At 39.9% G+C, this 19,254-nt stretch overlaps 1 pseudogene across 1 annotated transcript; it reads left to right on the forward strand.

Moving 5' to 3' along the window:
* Positions 1 to 70: 70 nt before the first annotated feature.
* LOC18424711 (cell division cycle 20.1, cofactor of APC complex-like) lies at positions 71 to 17,853 on the forward strand (annotated as a pseudogene). The gene is made up of 8 exons (XR_016056055.1): positions 71 to 441; positions 8,390 to 8,659; positions 8,732 to 9,001; positions 9,209 to 9,784; positions 9,884 to 10,134; positions 10,425 to 13,928; positions 16,886 to 16,968; positions 17,256 to 17,853. The product of XR_016056055.1 is annotated as a cell division cycle 20.1, cofactor of APC complex-like (transcript).
* The last annotated feature ends 1,401 nt before the right edge of the window (positions 17,854 to 19,254 follow it).

The raw sequence follows: 19,254 nt of genomic DNA on the forward strand, positions 1-19,254 counted from the left end.
GTAATTTTAGCAGGGAATAAAATTTTAGCCGTCGGGACAAAAGATTTAAAACGGAAGGGTCTAGCGGGAAAGGTCTCTATAATCACTCGCTCTGTCTCTCTCTCTCTTCTCTCTCTCCTCACGCTCGCACACCTTCTCGCCGCTATCGATCGCCAATTGTTATTGAATTTACTGTGATAATTGGCTATCGATCACCAATTGCTACTAAATTTTACTGTGATATTGTTGAGTTATTTGTTCTTTGTTCTTTGTTGATAGATATATTTTTTTTTGTGCTTTTCTCAGTATTTTGCAGGTATTTTTCTTTTTCTTTTTTTCTTTTGTTCTTTTTTTTCTGCCTATTTTCTTTGTGTTAGGTTTGCAGGTTCTAGATCTTCGTCTTCTTCAATGGATCGTCTCCGAGGGCAGATGGTTCCCGGTCAACCATCGTCAAGGAAATCCGTAAGCCTCTTTTTCTATGACTTCGATTCTTTTCTTGTAAATTTTTAACTGATGGAATTACATGTAACTCCAGAAAAATTTAAAAAATTAGGGTTTCAGGGATTTCATCTTGATTTCAGGTTTCACTTAGGGTTTGGGTATTATTTTATTAATTTCTCTGGAATCTTGTAAATTTTTAACTGATGGAATTATATGTAACTCCAGAAGAATTAAAAAGTTTCGGGGATTTCATCTTGATTTCAGGTTTCACTTAGGGTTTGGGTATTATTTTAATAATTTCTCCAGAATCTTGTAAATTTTTAACTGATGGAATTATATGTAACTCCAGAAAAATTAAAAAAATTAGGGTTTTGGGGATTTCATCTTGATTTCAGGTTTCACTTAGGGTTTGGGTATTGTTTTATTAATTTCTCCATTTGTTTGGATCTTGATAAATCGCGAGTTAGACTTGCTTACCCCTCACCAAATTACAGCATTTCCACCCTAAACTCAGAAACTCATATTTGGCTCCGTCCTAATCTTGAGATTATTGCTTTTGTCTCGGTAAATCTCATTCAATCTTCTCTCGTCTTTCATAGCAACGGTTTCTCCTATAGTGTCCAATTTATGTTCAGGGCCAAATCCACCATGTTCAACCTGAGCCTGACCATGATGGTTGGACTGTTGTCCACCGTAGGAACTGTGCTTCTCTCTTGGGCTTCCCCACCCAGAGTCTCCAACAACCCACAGGATCACAATAAGTCTCTACCACCCCACCATACTCCGGGGCCTTCCATCTTGTATTCCCAAAGAACTCAGGACTATAATCAACCCCAACTATGCTTCGGTTGCCCTCCCCTCTCATCTCCTTGAGAACGTCACCAAATCAAAGGCAAGGGTAAGGCACCCCTCGAGGTGACGGCTCACATGCGTCATCATCCTTCCTCCAACCCTTATTCTTCATCCAACCATTCAAATCTCCCCACCTACTCCCATGCGTACTTCGATACTTGCTAGCCCCCCGCCACCTGTTTTAAATGCGGCTTGCCCCTTGAAGCCACCTTGCAACGCAATCTCTAGCAAGCCGCCCAAGTCAGCCTCGTCTTCCCTCCCACTTACCTCCTCAGTACATTTTCAAGGAAGGATAATGGCAGTCCCATCTTCAACTGTGCCGCCCTTTGGAGCTCCCCTATTCCAAACGTTAATTGCAGTCTCTAATGCCCCTCCCTTCCAGACCTCCACCCAACTTTTTTTTGTACAGGTGTCGCACACCTCGTCCCCCACTTTTCCCTATGCGTTACACACCTAGTCCCCCACTATTACCCACGCGCCCCTTCATCTGCCAGATTTAAGCAATCAGTCGCTTTTTTCTCCATCTCTCCCCTCTATTCCCAATGTGTCCCGCCACCTGCTAGATCTCAGCACTCAGCCGCCTCTTACCCTCCTTTTAATGCCCATGAGAAACCTGGCACAACTCCCACTCTCCCCAAAGATCTTACCGCCCAAATCTCCCATAATCTCTTTCTTCTCCTACCCCCTCCCCATCCTCGGTTTCTTGGACTGCCATTAATGGGTTGCATCAACCCCAATCTCCAACGGTTCAATCTGGTTGTTCTTCCCTGGTTCCCTTCATTTCTTACCCTTCATTCCAATCCCCAACCTTTCCAACCAACTCCTCCTCTCCCCTATCAAGCACTCCCCCTTTACGTCCACTCCCCTTGGAACCATACAATACACCCCCTTCCCCTCCAATGCTTCCAAGACAAAAACAGAAACTTGCATACCCATGGTGGTATTACTGCCAAGCAAATTCGAGCAGCCTTCCTAACCCTCCACCAACTCGAGCAGTATCAGAACTCTACCCCATTCATATCCCAATGACGGATCTACACCCAACCCATGCCTACTGCTTGGGATTCCCCTCCCCTTACCCATTACCCAAGCTCTTCTTCCCCCCCCTCCTATCTTTGTAAGCGCAGAATTTTCCCCGGACAACCCTTTATCCTCTAGCCTCCATGCCACCACTCTCCCGAATCCACCTGGTACAAGTCTCCATTACCTAGATTTGGGCAACCTAGAATCTCTGCCTCTAGAAATGAGGCCTGCTTTAAACGCAGACCAAGCAACTAGAGGCCAACTTCCCCCTTGCATTCCTTCTCTAAATTATTTCTTTCCCCCTTCACCTTTGACTTCTCAATTGTCGATTGAGCCTTCTTTCCTTCATAACCCTCGTTCGCTTTCCTCTTTTGATCCTCAGATCCCACCTACCCCTCGTAACTCCTTCCAAGAGTCGTATTTTAATTTTGATATTCAATCTTCAACCTCGGTAGACACCAGCGAACTGGAAAGAATTGATAAAGGAGCCCCTCTACTAGCGGATATGATAACAGATGTTAGCCTTGCCTTTTCAGGAGAAATGGACGACCTTACAGGCCAACTCAGAGCTAATGCAGGTGCCCTACATGTAACTCCTCCTCCCAAATCCTCTAAAAAGTTCAAGGAGCTTGATAAGCTCCGCTCTGGGGTGAATTATGACACTCCTCGAACATCAGCCCCGCTGATCTCCCTCACCTCTATCCTTCCCCTCAGCTCCACCAAGAGGAGATTCGTAAGGAACTCCTCCCTCCACCCCAATTCTCCCCGATGAAGGTCCTCTGCTGGAATATTAGAGGACTCGGCAGCCACGACAAGTGAATGGTTGTTCGCTCTCTTGTCTAGTCAAATTTCCCTACAATGCTTGCCCTCTTTGAGATTAAAAGTCCTTCCCCCGGCCTCGCTTCTAGTAAGGAAATCTTGGGCCATAACTCCTGTGCTTGGGCTGCAAAAGACTCACTAGGGGCCTCAAGAGGTATCTGGGTCATCTGGAACCCAAGCATCCTCCAAGGTTAGCACACCTAAGCTCTCGACTTTTCTGTCTCCATCTCTTTTCGACGTTTATCAACAATTTTCTTTTTCAAAGCTGCTTTGTCTACAGTCCCAATAGCGCCACTCTTGAGACCCAATATGTGGCTGTAGCTCTCTTCCCCTGCCCCTTCTCTCAAGATCCATTGGATTCTGGGTGGTGACTTTAATACTGTGAGGTGACCTCAACTCATCTATGCGAGCGTTCTCTGATTTCATTGTGGGCATCCCCCTCATTGATATCCCCTTCTCGAGAACTTCCTTCACTTGGTCCAACCACGCAGCCATTCCCATTCTTCCCAAAATTGATAGATTCTTAGTAAACCAAGCATGGGAATCTACCTTTCTAGGAACATGCTCCCGGGTACTTTCTAAGTCTACTTCAGACCATACGACTATCTTGTTAGATACCAACCATGCTTTTACCCCTAACAAGCCTTTTAGATTAGAGCTCCATTGATTGGAAGAACCAGCCTTCCTCCCCCTTTTTCTTTATGTCTGGTCTTCCTCCGTTGATGGTTGGGATGGCTTTAGACTCACTCGTAAACTTCAACTTCTTAAAGCTGCTCTGAAACAATAGAGTAGGAATCTTCCCACCAACTTTAGAATCCCTATTAGGAATTTCTCAACCTCGATTTCTGGCTTGGACGAAGTGGAAGAATCTCGACCAGTCCCCCCCCAAGAAAGAGAAGGTAGGATTCAAGCCAAAATAAACCTAGCTCAAACTTTAAAGAGAGAAGAAATTTTTTGGTACCAGACGTCCAGGATTCGGTGGCTCAAAGAAGGAGACCTAAGCACATCTTTCTTTCACAAAACTGCTAGCTGTAGATGTAGGGGAAATGCAATCACTCAAATCATAGTAGGGGCTCAATCCTTTTCTCAGCCAGCACATATTAGCAGACTCTTTATTAGATTTTTCAGGAATCTCTACTCCAAGCCGACTCACCCCCACCTGGTCCTTGGTAGTATTGCTTTCCTAACACTCCCTCTTACTAACTCTGCTAGTCTTGAATGGCCCTTTGCCTAGGAGGAAATCAGGAAAGCAGCTTTTGATCTCCCTAAAGATAAGGCTCCAGGTCCAGACGGCTTCTCCGTTGCTATCTTCCAATCTTTCTGGGACACCACATTTCCAGTCCTCTTAGCTTTTTTTGAAGAATTTTTCATTAGGGGCAGGCTCAGCTTTGCACTCAATTGCACCTTTCTAGCCTTGATCCCCAAAATTGAGGGAGCACATAGGATGACGGATTTTCGTCCAATTAGTCCCCTTAACTCTTCCTATGAGGTTCTGGCTAAGGTCTTAGCATCCAAGCTTGAAGAGGTTCTTTTCAAAGTCATTTCCTCAATAGAGTCTGCTTTTGTATCCAACAGACAAATCCTTGATGGAGCGCTAACTGCCCACGAGGCCATCCACTCCAGATCTCTAACAAGTTGTAAAGGTCTCATTATAAAGTTGGATTGGGAAAAGGCTTATGACATGGTGGACTGGTAGCTCCTTGAGTCCATTCAAGCTCTTATGGGGTTTGGTCCCCTCGGGAGAAAATGAATCTCAGCATACATCTTTAACCCGCCTTTTCCATACTCATTAACGGTTCACCTGAAGGTTCTTTCCCAAGAATTTCTCCAACATTGTTTGCTTTTGTAGCCAACAGACTAATCCTTGATGGAGCCCTAACTGCCCACGAGGCCATCCAATCCAGTTCTCTAACAGATCGTAAAGGTCTCATTACAAAGTTGGATTGGGAAAAGGCCTATGACATGGTGGACTGGTATCTCTGTGACTCCATTCGTGCTCATATGGGGTTTGGTCCCCTCTGGAGAAAATGGATCTCAACATGCATCTCTTACCCACCTTTTCCATACTCATCAACGGTTCACCTGAAGGTTTTTTCTAAGCCCAAAGAGGGCTCAGGCAGGGGGATACACTGTCACCTTTGCTCTTCACCTTTATTGGGGAACTCTTCACCCAAAGCTTAACAAAACTCTAACACAACTCTATGACAATGGCTCTCTGCTGGATTTCCAAATATCTCCCTCTGGCCCTACAGTCTCCCATCTTCTCTATGCAGATGATACACTAATCTTCTATGAGGCCAACCCTATCCAAGTCGACTGCCTTTGGAGGTTCTTGAGAACATTTGAACTACTCATAGGGTTGAAAGTAAATCTAACAAAGAATAAAATGCTTGGCATCCTAGTTGATAATGTAGGACTGATTAGCCGAGCCCAATGTCTAGGTTGTGCCTCTGAATCCCTTCTCTCTTTATACTTAAGTCTCCCCCTATGCTAAGCCAAACCTAAGAAAAATCTTTGGTATAACCTCATTGAGAGATTCACCTGGAAATTTGCCTCTTGGAAAGGTCGCTTCCTTTCATTTGACGGAATAATTAGCCACCCTAGCTAGCATCCCTATCTTCTCCATGTTTCTCTATAAAATGCCCATCTCGGTTATCCAACACTTGGAAAAATTGATGAGAGATTTTCTGTGGGCTGGTGTAGACGACACCAGGAAAATTCACCTGGTACCTGGGATTTGGTTTGCTCCCCTAAGAAATTTGGAGGTCTAGGAATAAAAAACGTTAGAACCATGAACCTTGCCCTACTTGGGAAAAGATGGTGGCAGTTCTCCTCCCTCACCCCCTACTTTGAAAACAAGTTATTCTTGCAAAAAATGGAATGAACTTCCTAGATCACTTCCACACAGATCTTCTGGGGGCATGGAAGTGCATATCCTCCACCAGAATGCCTTTGCCTAATTGAATCAGATTTCGACTTGGAAATGGTCTCATAATTAAATTATGGACTGATCTTTGGATAGGTCACACTCCACTTTCCATAACCTTCCCCTCTCTCTTCCTAGTGGCCTGCAACCAAGAGGCTATGGTTTCTGATTATGCCACATTCTCAAGTGATAAACCTGATTTGAACACCCATTTTTAGGCGTCATCTTACTGACCAAGAATCTAATTCTTTCACATCTCTTCTTCTGGTCTTACATTCCTTTTTCAGCCCTCTTCTTCAACCAGATTCTTTAGTTTGGTTACCTTCCCCATCGGGCTCCTTCTCAGTCAGTGTTTCAAAAAGAGGACCTCCCAGCGCCTGGGCGGCCGCTTAGGCGGTTCTGGGGGCCTGGGCACATCACCCAGGCCTGGGCACCCAAAAAAAGCGGATATCCCTGGGTGCCCGCCTAGGCGCCCAAGAACCCACCTAGGCAGCCTCTCGGGCGGCTGGCCGCCTAGGGACTGCGCCTCGCCCAAGGGTGGAAATGCCCCCCGTTGAGGGTATTTTTGGGTCTTTTTTTTTATACTAAAGGTGCAAAATTGTGGGTTTTAGGTTCATTTGAAACTTAAAATCCATTAGAGCGTATTGTAGAGAGAGAAAAACCCCAAAAAAAAAAATTTCCACTGAGCCGCCCAGGTTGTGGGTGCTCGCCTACGCGCTGAGCGGCCCCAACTGCCCTGGTCGCCTAGGTGTAGCCTAGCGCTTTTTGAAACATTGTTCTCAGTCTCTTCATTATATTCTTCTCTCCTCTCCAACCAGATCCCCAAGTCTTTGCTTAACCAAACCTGGTCCCTATCAATACCACACAAAGTTCAGGCCTTTATTTAGGTCCTTCTCCAAGGCAAAACTCTAATGTTAGACCAACTTCAAAAAATAGGATTCCCCTTCGCCAATAGGTGCATTCTTTTCCTCCAAGAGGACGAGTCAATCCCTCACCTCTTTCTACACTGTGAAGTCTCCTTTACCCTCTGGTCTTCACTCCTCACTCTGTTTGGTCTTCTGTGGGTCACCCCGCAGACCTTGACTAGTCTCTTTGAATCTTTCTTTTCTCCACCTTTTTCCAAGATTGGAAAAAATCTCTTTAAATTAGCAGTATCAGCTCTGCTTTCGAGTCTATGGCTTGAAAGAAATTCTAGGACCTTTAAAGGCACCCAAAATAGCATCCTCTCGGTCTTTGATTCTATCACTTCCCTCATTTCCTTAAGGGCCAAAGCATTCCCCTCGTTTGCCAACTTGCCTATTTCCCATTTCCTGAACTATTGAGACAACTTGCTTTACCTTTCAGCCCAAACACACAGACCCAAACCTAACTGGCACCCCTCTCCCCCAGGTTTTCTTAAGCTGAATATAGATGGGTCCTCACTAGGAAGCCGTGACCCCTCGGGAACTGGAGGTTTACTTACGGATGCAAAATCTTATCATATGGACCTTCTTAGAATATATTAGTTTCCAAGATTCCACATATGCAGAGGGCTTCGGCCCTCTTAACAGGTCTCAAAAAGGTGGGTCAGTTGGCTACAACATATCAAGGGCTTATCGTTGAGTTTGACTCAACAGACACGGTTCTTTATGCTACCAAACATAAGCCTCCTCCTTGGAGGTTCATTCCAATTTTTGAGCATATTTCTTTCAGTGCAGCTCACTTCCATAGGTCGCTTTCAAGCCCATTCTTAGAGAGGCAAACGGAGAGGCTGATCAGCTAGCGAAGGAGCGGGCCTCACTTGGTGTTGCTGCATCCCCAAACCTTTGATTCTTTTTCTTCTATGCTCCACTGAAATCCTCTCTCTTTTTCCTTTTTTCTTCTTTCCCTTTTTCTCTCTCCGTCCATTCCTATTTCTTTTTTTCTTCTCTTCTTAACTGCTCTTTCTACTTTGCCTCTGGCCTCTCTCTCCCCCCCCCCCTCTAAATAAATAAATAAATAAAAAATTCCGGGTGAGTAAAGGTCTTGAAATAAAATAAAGAAAGAAGAAGTGAGAGGTCCGTATCTCCATTTTTTTTTTTGGTACTTGTAGCATTCTTTTGGGAACAGAAATCATGTTTACGCTTTTTTCGGACTTTCCTTGCAAGTAGCATCCCTTAATTTTATTCTTATTTTGAAAGTGATCAGTAAATCTGGTTTCCTCTTTTCTATTAATTTTGAACTTAGAGCCTAAAGAAAAGCCGCTTGTTTCTTTAGTTCCTGAGTAATATTTTTTAATTTCAATCTATTTTCAAATGCCAATTCCATGTTGTCTTGTTTTTTCTTCCAAACAATATCGTGTCTTACTTAATTTCACTTTTTATAAAACAGTATGACAGATTCATACCTTATAGAGGAGCAATGGACCTTGATGTTGTGCGATATATGCTCACGGATTCGAGCCAAAGGAATTCGAATAAAGAGAATGCCGTTGCTGACTCACCAGTGAAGAAGGCTCTCAACGAAATTGTTTTCCAAAATAGAACGAGAATCCTCGCTTTTAAGAGCAGGCCCCCAGCTCCAGCTGAGAGTGTTTGTGAGGAAGTTTTCTCAGATACGCACCAAGTGAGATCAACCAAGCCGTGAAGATATATTTCTTTGGTTCGACTCTCTCTCTCTCTCTCTCTCTCTCTCTTTGAAATTCTCAATGTTATTCCTTTTTTACCTTTGCAGTCAGCTATGGGCGTCACTAAGGTGTCAGGCTTGTTGAATGATTATTATTTGAATCTATTGGATTGGAGCTGTACCGATATCTTGGCCATTGCCCTCCGGCACACAATTTATCTATGCATCCCATCAAAAAGACGCTATTGTAAGCTAACAACCATCAATGAAGACAATGGCCTTGTTACTTCTATCAATTGGGATCATCGTGGGGACCATATAGCTGTTGGATTGGAAAATTCTGAAGTCCAACTCTGGGACATAAATTCGACTAAAAAGGTTCGTGTTATAGGTGTTGCTCCCCCGTACCCACTCTCTCTTTCTCTCTCTATCTCTCTGGTTTTGGTGGAATTTCTGCATTTATTTTTATTATTGTTTTAGCAATCAAGCAATTGAGCCCACAAGATGGTTCCTTACTTAAGGCAACCATCTCAATCATTCAACTGAACTTTTAAAACTAAAAAACTTCATGTTGTTTTCGTACAGATGAGAACTCGAAGAAGTGGTCACCGAGGCCGAATCCCCTCTCTTGCGTGGAATTCTTGTATCCTCACAACTGGTGGTACTGATGGCCTCATTATCAACCATGATATGAGAGTCAAAAACTCTCACCTGGAAACTTACCGAGGCCACCGACAATAAGTTTGTGGCCTCAAATGGTCTGACTTGGGCAACCAACTAGCAAGCGGTGGAAACGACAATATCCTCCATATTTGGGATCGATGTTTAGCTAATTCTAGCAATTCACCTCTGCATAAGATAGAGGATCATTTAGCGGCAGTGAAGGCCTTGGCTTGGTGTCCATTTCAGAGCAACTTGTTGGCTTCGGGTGGAGGGGGGGCTGATAGGTGTATCAAATTTTGGAATACAGATAATGGGGCTTGCTTAAAGTCAGTGGATACGGGGTATCAAGTGTGTTCATTGCTTTGGAGTAACGATGAAGAAGAGTTGCTGAGCTCTCATGGATTTAGTCAGAACCAGTTGAAATTGTGGGAGTATCCATCTATGGTGAAGTTAGCTGAGCTTAAGGGGCATACGTCTAGAGTTCTATTCACAGCCCAGGTACAGGATTTGGATTTCCAGTTCTGAGAATTGGTAGGCTTCTTTTTGTTTTTTGGTTTCTGATAAAAGTTGTATGTTTATTTGTTGGTTTTGATGCAAAGCCCAGATGGCCGTACAGTGGCCTCAGCTGGAGCTGATGAGGAAATGAGATTTTGGCAAGTTTTTGGAACTTCAAAACTCCTCACCAGTTAGCCTGTGGCTAAGACCTCCTCTGGCCCATTCGAAAATATCAATTGTATCAGATGAGAGAGAGAGAGAGAGAGAGGTAGAAGACAACTAATATCTATGAGAGAGAGAGAGAGAGGTCTCTACTCATTCTTTCCGTGTCAGACTGATGGGAGAGAAAAGAGGTATACAAATTTACACTTCCCTCTTTTGTTGTGCCTGTCTAATAAGATTCTTATGTACTGCTCTAAGTAGAGTTAGCAATTGTATGAATGAACTATGTTCTATCTATTTGTTTATTTCTCACTTTATTCTTGTACTGTTCTTATTTATATTTGGTTTTTCTTAATTATTTGGTTTAGAGGCATATGATATTCTCCCATTTATCAAAGGTGCTTTTATTTTTTAAAGAAACTTTGTCTGTTATTATCATTGATTTTTACTAACTTTTTTTCTTCTCTGTTGTGAGGCTAAGATTCATGGAAAGGCAGTCAACGAGAACGAGGACAAGTGTGAAAGAGATCCAGGAAATCAGTTGGTTATTGGAAAAGCAATTCTTTTAGTTTTTGTCATTATTTATATTACTTATTTTTTCTTACATTTATTGACCTTGATTTTTATTTATTTTTTGTCTTGTGCGAGGTCTTTCAAAGGTTGGATCCACAATCAGTCATTGAGTCTGCTGAGAAAGAAGACGTGTATAAAAGAAAGAGATACAGTCAATAACACCATCTATCTCCTCTATCACTCTTAAAAATTCAATGTGAATTTGGATGCATGCCGTTCTGTATGAGAAGGTCACAGTAGATAAAGAGTTTTTTGTTTTTTTTTGGATGGTAACAAGATTTATTTGACATGATCAAGAGCAGGAAGACAAAGCGATATATCCTCTCGTCCAAAAGTTCGACTTTTGAGACATGCTAATGTATTATAGAGAGAGAAAATGAGAGTATTAAGAAGCTCTTCTTATATACTTCCCGTTTTCCTTTTTTCTTTTTTTCCTTATTCTTCACTAGAAATGCTAATGTATTAGGAAAAGTACCATGTTATTTTCTTTTTTAACTGTACTTTTATATATTTAGAAATTCTGGATTTTTTATACTTAAAATATCTATTCATTTTTGGAAAAGTTTTTGGTGTCAGGGTGCAGATTGCAGCCAAAAGCCGGGGGACAGTGGGGGGAGGAGATTAGTAGCCCTGGTAACCCTCTGTCATTCAAAAAGTTGCTCGGGAGGAAAAGCTTTTGTTTATCCCTTCCTTTCCTCCCCTTCTCTGCTCTGCTACAGCTGCGTGCCCCTCTTTGCCGAAAACTAGGTTCAAGTTCAATGCAATTTTTATTTTGGGATATCTAGGCTTGTAACAAATTTTGTGGGATTCAATATAATTATGATGGTGTATTTTTTTTTATCCGGCTTTCAAGAGGCATTTTGCTGATGATTTCTTGAGACTTGACTTAGAGATATTTGCAATGGGTACTTGATCCTCCGCTAAAAGGTTGTTTTTACTCTCTCTCTCTCTCTCTCTCTCTCTCTCTTCCCATTCCGATATAAACTCCATAGCTTCATATCTGGCTCTCTTGTTTATTGATTGGAGCTGTTAATCTCTCCCCCTAAACTTTTAGTACAATACAGTTTACCATATTGGGTTCCTCTTGATTCCATTGATTTCTATTGTAAGAACATTATTGATGGTGCGCGTAGATTTTTGTTTGGTAAATTGAAACACAAGCTGTTCTTCTATTCGGTAAGACGCAAATGGCCAAGGATATATTTTCATGTGTTTTTTATGCAAAAGAAAATTGATTTAACACTAGGTTATTCTAAATTCTCTAAATGTACTATATCATGGAGAAATAAATGCACCTGTTGGTTATTGCTGCTTGTTGGTTTTTATTTATTTATTTCTTGGTTTGTTTCAATTTTGTTATGGAGCACAACCAGCATGATATAAATCACCTTTTCTCAACACTAAATTATTGTTTTTTTAAGGATATTTCAGTATACCATCTTCAAATTTCCTTAGATGTTTGAAAGAAACACTGTAAGTTTCTATTTTCTTTAGGTCTTGATGCTAATAGCTTCTTTTATTGAAGTTACTGATTATTGCAAAAAATAAAGATAATGAGTTCATTTGCAACAGAGATCTATATCTTCATGGTGCAAAATTATTTTCCTCCTTAGTAGGTTGATATCATTCTTGTTGTATTCTTGGAACGGTAGGAAGTAATATTGTCTCGGTTTGTTCATTTTTAATCGATTGCTACTTTTGGTTTCCTCTTTCAATAAGAATTGATAACTAGAATGAGGTGCGGTTTTTCTTTGTTGGATTGATTCAGTCGTTAAGGGCGATGTGGATTCTAAGTGAACTAGGATAATAATAATTACTTATTGTAAATGGGAGACTGCAATCCACGTCCAATTGTCCATAAAAGAAAGCTGTAATCTATTTTTCTGCATAGGAGAAACTGTTGAAGTTGGTGTCCTTCATTTGATGTGTTTCTTGTTGAATTTTAAATACTTTAAAACTATATAGTGGATGGCCTGTATTAAAGTCCCATGTGTGCAGGCATGGTGGTGGACGAGGCAGGGCTCTCTCAATTCGGGTGCTTTGTTTCTCTTTGATTTTCCACACTAACTAATTTTTTTGAACCATTCCTATGTACATCTTCACCGCCATACCGACAACTTCCATTGTTTTATCTAGTTGTAACTCTGTGGGCTACTGGCTAGGATTTGCTTTCCTCTTAAGCACATGTCCCTGCAATGGAGATCCAATGTGTTGAACGACCATCTCAGGCATTTATGGCAAGTACTAGAAAGAAAAAAAAAAGTTATAATGAGTAAATGCACTCAAAAGGTAATTTTTACTAATTTATGCATAGACATAGATATATATAGATACACACATGCGCACACACACACGAACTCCGCCATAGCTGGTCCCAAGCCCAGAGAAAGGAGGAGGGTTGTGTGAGGTGGGCAGCCGGCATAAAACTTATTTAAGGAGTATGTTCGTTAGTTGGTATAAGCCTTGGATGATGATGATAATGATGATGATGATATATAAACACAATAGCTTGTTTAAGAAGTATGTCCCTTGCTAAGCTGACTGATTTTTTAAATTTTGATGAAACCAAACATTGTAATTGATCATTAGAATAAAACCTTGTACAATATTGATTTCATTTTATTTTTTTAAAATTTCTTGGTGGAATTAAGCCTATTTAAAATTTGGAAGAATATTGTATTTGATCATTCTCTTAACAGATTGCATTTCCTTTGTTGCAATCACTTATTCCTTTTGTGAAAGCATTCCTTATATATGAAATTGCATCAATTTGGTGGCTGTTCATATCATCACATGATATGCAGTTGAAGTCAGTGCAAATCTCGATGTCACTAAACAGATTTGTTATTTGTTCTAAAAATCGATGTGTATTTAGCAAGAGGCGAATTAGGATGACACCAGAGTTTAGTTTTTTCATAGTGAATGGCATGGTTAATGAGTTTATGGCTGGTGATAGAGCACATCAAGAAATCAAAGAGATGTGTTTAATGTTAGAAGAGTTAGCCCAGCAAAGTTTAGTTGTCACCTCTGTGTGTGTGTGTGTGTGTGTGTGAGAGAGAGAGAGAGAGAGAGAGAGAGATGTGCCATTCTTTCCTTCTAACAGTCAGAATGGGTTTATAGTGAATCATTTAAGTTACATTTGTTGCTTACTGGTTTTACATTTGTTGCTTACTGGTTTTGATATGTTTCCCTTGTTTTTCTTTTACAGGTTTGGACAATGAACCCATTGTGCACATGCTAACTATTTCTTGGGGCTGTTTGTAGCAATTAGGTAACAGACATTTGTTGATCTAGTGCAGGAATGGACAGCATTATGCACTCATGTGCAATTAGAAGTGGGCTGGGAAACTCTGTGGCTTATGTCAAAAGTTTTTTGGTGATAAGATTGTAGCATTATGGCTGATGGACAAAGGTTATCACTTATCATTATATAACATTCCTTTCTCATTTAAGGAGGGAGATACATATGCTCTTATGAAATTTTCATGCCTTATATTAAACAGATAAGTCTTTCTTTCAGCTGAATTTATACATGTTATTTTTACATTCAAGTGGATGATTGGTGTTATTGCTATCAGCTTGCCCTTGTTAATAGGTTGATTGATTTTGAAGTACTAAGAAGCTTTCTTGGGGGACTGCTGTGTTGCCTTTAGTTCCAATAGATCACATGAACCCAGCTGCTTGTTATGCTTGAGGCGTGTGATAACTTGGCCGTAAATTGGCATCCTAAACTGCATTCTTCTCATTCTAGAAATTGGTACACTCTGAGAGTTTTGTGGATGCCATGTTTAGACTGGAAAGTGTCATTGAGCTTTGCATAATGAATTAGGTTTTTTGTGGAGTTTGCATAGTTTCTGTCTAGACTTGGGGTCATCATGGAATCCAAAATAAAATGGATGCCAACTGACTTTGTAATGATTGAGCTCTAGTCAGGACAATGAATGCAATATGACCCCCACAGTGGGAACTAAGTTTTGTTTGAGATTTGTGTATTATAATTTTAGCACACAAGGAAGAGCCAGATTCAAATATGTGGCTTCTGATATTTTTGTTCTTTGTTTTCTTTTCCTGCACATGTTTGATTGGTTCAGATTAGTGCCTTCTATTACGCAATTTTATGGGCATGAAAATGGAAGTGAAATTCTTAACAGTGGATGGTTAATTGTTTTGAACCGTTTGCTAGCTACACTTTGTTCACACGCTGGGTGATTTTGAGGTACTAAGAAACTTTCGTGGGGGAGTGCTATGTTGCCTTTAGTTTCAGGAGATCACATGAACCCATTATGCTTGATGCATGTGATAACTTGGCCGTGAATTAGATCTTAAACTGCATTATTCTCACTCTGAAAAGTGGTACACTTTCAAAGTGTCATTGAGCTTTGCATAATGAATTGGGGTTTTCATGGATAGTTTCAGTCTTGAATTGGGGTTGTCATAGAATCCCGAATAAAATGAATGCCAACTGAGATTGAGCTCTAATCAGGATAGTCTATCAATGCAATATGATCCCAGCAGTGGTTTTGAATGTGCATTTTGGTCTTATACTTGTTCCTCTCTTATATCTGAATGATAACATAGCAGTCAGACTTTTGGTGCCTGCATATAAAGGGCAGTGATGGTGTTAATATTTGGCGTACGTGCAAGATTCTGATTCTCTTACATGGAGAAACCTTAATAGACTCCAACATGGGTCATTATTGTCTGTGTAAACTTTTTATAGCATTTCATGACAGTATCCTTTGTAACCAACTATCCCATGGGTTTAGATGGATCTTTTGACTTGGATTCATTGTATAAAATCATAATAGCTGGCTGCTTGCCACGATTTTATAACTATGATATTACCTTGTGCCCTGAAAAAAAAGAAAGAAAATTTGAACCGATGACTTTCTTTCAAGAAAAGAAAGTTGGTTGTTTTGATAACGAGTGAGGAAAGGTTCTTAGCCACCGGTGGCCGGCTCAATGAGCACCTTTGGGCTTCAACAACTACACTCTTGATTCATCAAACTACACCCCTTGCAACTCCAAACTTTCAGTGAACAACTAAGTTCAGTGGCTGTTGTTTCTTTATGACACCCAGTGAACTATAAAATGCATTGGACCCTTGATGATGATATAATTTTTTCTAGTTTATGGAATGACACTTGAGAATAAATACAAAAGAGATCAGTTATATTTTCTAGTTTTAGCTTGCATGGATTGGGATATGATATAAGGTCTATTATGGCTAAGAGACCTATCTTCTTAAGGTCTTCTCTTGCCAACAAGTCATGCTCCCGCATATAGATATTTATGTGCTGATCTTACTGGAATTATCATTCATTAATGCCTAAGTGTATTGTGTCTCTTTATCTCTTCGTCAGGGCAGGAGACAGGCGTTTCCTGTAATCTCCTAACAAGCACCATTTTGTGTGAATCACTTGTCCTTAATGCATTCCTTGACCTATTCCATTCCATGATCTTAACTAGAACTGCATAAGAACTTCGGTCCTCACATTCTAGCCATAAAATATTCCTTCCTTCAACTGTTTTCAAGTACACAGTCTCATAACACTCTCCCCTTGAACTGGTCTTTAAGTACTCTATCTCATAAAGGAAACTAATCATGTGGGTTGTATCAATAGATTGCGAGAATGTATTTTCCTTGTGGGAATATAATATAAGCGTCTAATGATGTCCCTTAGTTGAGATTAGGCTCAGATGATGATGATGATTATCATGATATATATACACAATAGCTTGTTTAAGAAGTATGTCCTTGCTAAGCTGATTGATTTTTTTGAATATTGATGAAACCATACTTTGTAATTGATCATTCGAATAAAAGCCATGTACAGTGTTGATCATTGGTATAAATGTTTTAATGCAAAGCCATTTGGTCACTTGATGCAGTGTAAAGTGGGTTTGCTTGATGTAAATTCCATGTTGGTGTGCTTTAAACTGACATCCAGTATTGATTTCAACACCTTTTTTTAATTTAAGCCTGGCTTTTTATTTTTTAATCTTGGTAGAATTAAGCCTATTTAAAATTTGGAAGCATATTCTATTAACAGATTGCCATTCCTTGTTGCAATCACTTATTCCTTTTCTTGATAGTTATATTGCACCAATTCGGTGCAAGTGGGCTGGTCATATCCTCACATGATATATACAGTTGAAGTCAGTGTGTGTATCGATGTCACTAAACAGAATTGTTGTTTGTTCTAAAATTCTATGTGTATTTTAGAAAGAAGTGGAGTAGGATGACACCAGGGTGTAGTTTGTTCGTAGTGAATGTCTTGTTTAATGAGTTCAGGGCTGGTGTGCACACACTAACTAGTTCTTGGGGATGTTTGTAGTAAGTGACATACACTTGTTGATCTAGTGCAGTAATGGTGACGAGCATTGATAATGGACGGCATTTGGACAAGTGCACAAATTGAAGTTCCCTGGAAAACTCGCTTATTCCAAAAGTAATGATTAGCTCTTTTTGGCGATAAGATTGTAGCATTTTGGCTCATGGACAAGGTTATCACTTATCATTATATAATATTGTAGCATTTTGGCTCATGGACAAGGTTATCACTTATCATTATATAATATTCCTTTCTCATTCAAATAGTCGGATACATATGCTGTTATAAAATTTTCATACTGCATTTTAAACATCCAGTCTTTCTTTATGGAGAATTCATACATGTGATTTTTACATTCAAGTGTATCATTGGTGTTATTGCTATCAGGTTGCCCTTGTTAACAGGTTGATTGATTTTGAGGTACTAAGAAGCTTTCGTGGGGGAGTGCTATATTGCCTTTACTTTCAGGAGATCACGTGAACCGATTATGCTTGAGGTGTGTCATAACTTGGCTGTGAATTGGATCCTAAACTGCATTATTCTCAGTCTAGAAAGTGGTACAGTTCCAAAGTGGCATTGAGCTTTGCATAATGAATTGGGGTTTTCATGGATAGTTTCGGTCTTGAATTGGGTCGTCATAGAATCATGAATAAAATGGATGCCAACTGAGATCGAGCTCTAATCAGAATAATCAATCAATGCAATATGACCCAAGCAGGGGGAGCTGTGAGTTTTGTTTGATATTTTTGTATTGTAATTTACCAGACGACGAAGAGCCAGATTCAAGTATGTTCCAAGGCTTCCAATGTTTTTGTTCTTTTGTTGTTTTCTTCCATATGTTTCATTGGTGCGGATTAATGCCTTGTATTGGACAAATTTGATGGGCATGAAAATGCCAAGTGATGGATACTTTGTGCTATCTGAACGGTGGATGGTTAGTTGGTTTGAACCTTTGGCTAGCTAAGCACTCAAGTTATATGGATGTGACCAACTGGATTGACATATAGAGCTCATTTATTGAGGAGGTGGTGAGAAAATTGTTCTAGTGGGGAAAAATTTAGAGATGATATCACTAAAAATTGAGGACCTTAATACATATGCTCTCTCACACACACACACTCTCTCTCTCTCTCTCCAGCACGTGTAAATACACCTCAGTGGAATGGAATACTAGAAGCTGAGAGAAAAGGGTACAAGCATGGAGCACAATAGAGTTACGGAATCACAAAAAGATCACAATGCGCACATAATAATATTTTGGAAAAATTACATAAATATCCGTTTTAGTTTTCGTTATTATCAAAATACCGAATTCTTTTTATTATTAGTCATATATATCTGTTTTTGGACTTCATAACAATTTTTTTAAAAAAGATTAAACTACCCATTTTCAGTTTTTTAAAATCAAAATTAGGTCAATTTTGGTTTTTGAAAAAACGAAAATTTTAAAATTTCAGTTTTTCAAAAATCGAAATTTTCTTGAACTTTCACACCTGGTGTGAGAGAGAAAGCGAAGTGAGGATTTAAATACACATCAAAGTAGCAAATTCGTGCGGAGTTTATAGAGAGAGAGCTTGACCTGCTACCCAGAGTCGCAAGACACGGTAAAAGAGATAGATACTTTGAGCTTCTGCCAGAAAAGCCCTGGAAAATCTGCGTAGGACTTCCCTCACCAATTAGAGATGTGGCGAGAGAGAACCCAAATCACCCCCTAAAAATACAACCAACATCAAGTCCTATTGTCTCACTAGTTAGAGATATGGAGAGAGAAGCATCAAGTGGGATTGCCTTACCCATTAGTGATACGGAGAGAAAGAACGCATCACCAGTTAGTGATACAGACATGGAATATGTTATATAGTCAGAACGAGCTCCCTCACCGGTTAGAGATATGGAGAAAGATTACCCGAATCTCCAGGTAAAAATATAACGAATATACTTGTCCAAAAAGATAGAACCAATATCAAGTCTCATGACGGAACCAATATCAAGTCTGATAGCAGTTTTCGTGAACTACTGAAACTGGAAAATAAAGAAATTTGGTTTTTAAAAAACCAAAATTTTAAAGTTTTCGGTTCTTGAATAATAGAAATTTTGAAATTTTTCGTTTTTCAAAAACCAAAATTGACCTAATTTGTGTTTTTAAAAAACCGAACACGGATAGTTGCATATTTTTTAAGAAAAATTGTTATGAAGTCCAAAAAACGGACATATGAATAACAACGAAAATGTTCGGTATTTTGGAACTAACATAAACTAAAATAGATATTTATGTAATTTCCCTAAAATGGATATTTATGTAATTTTCTCTAATATTTTTTGGATGAACAAAAGAAAGAATAATGGTAAATTGATTTGTGCAGGTTAGCCTGCATAAAATCAAATAAGCTGTGGGCAACAGGA

The sequence above is a fragment of the Amborella trichopoda genome, chromosome 5, assembly GCF_054954075.1.
Source record: "Amborella trichopoda isolate Santa Cruz 75 chromosome 5, AtrichopodaSantaCruz75HAP2 v2.0, whole genome shotgun sequence".
NCBI lineage: Eukaryota > Viridiplantae > Streptophyta > Magnoliopsida > Amborellales > Amborellaceae > Amborella > Amborella trichopoda.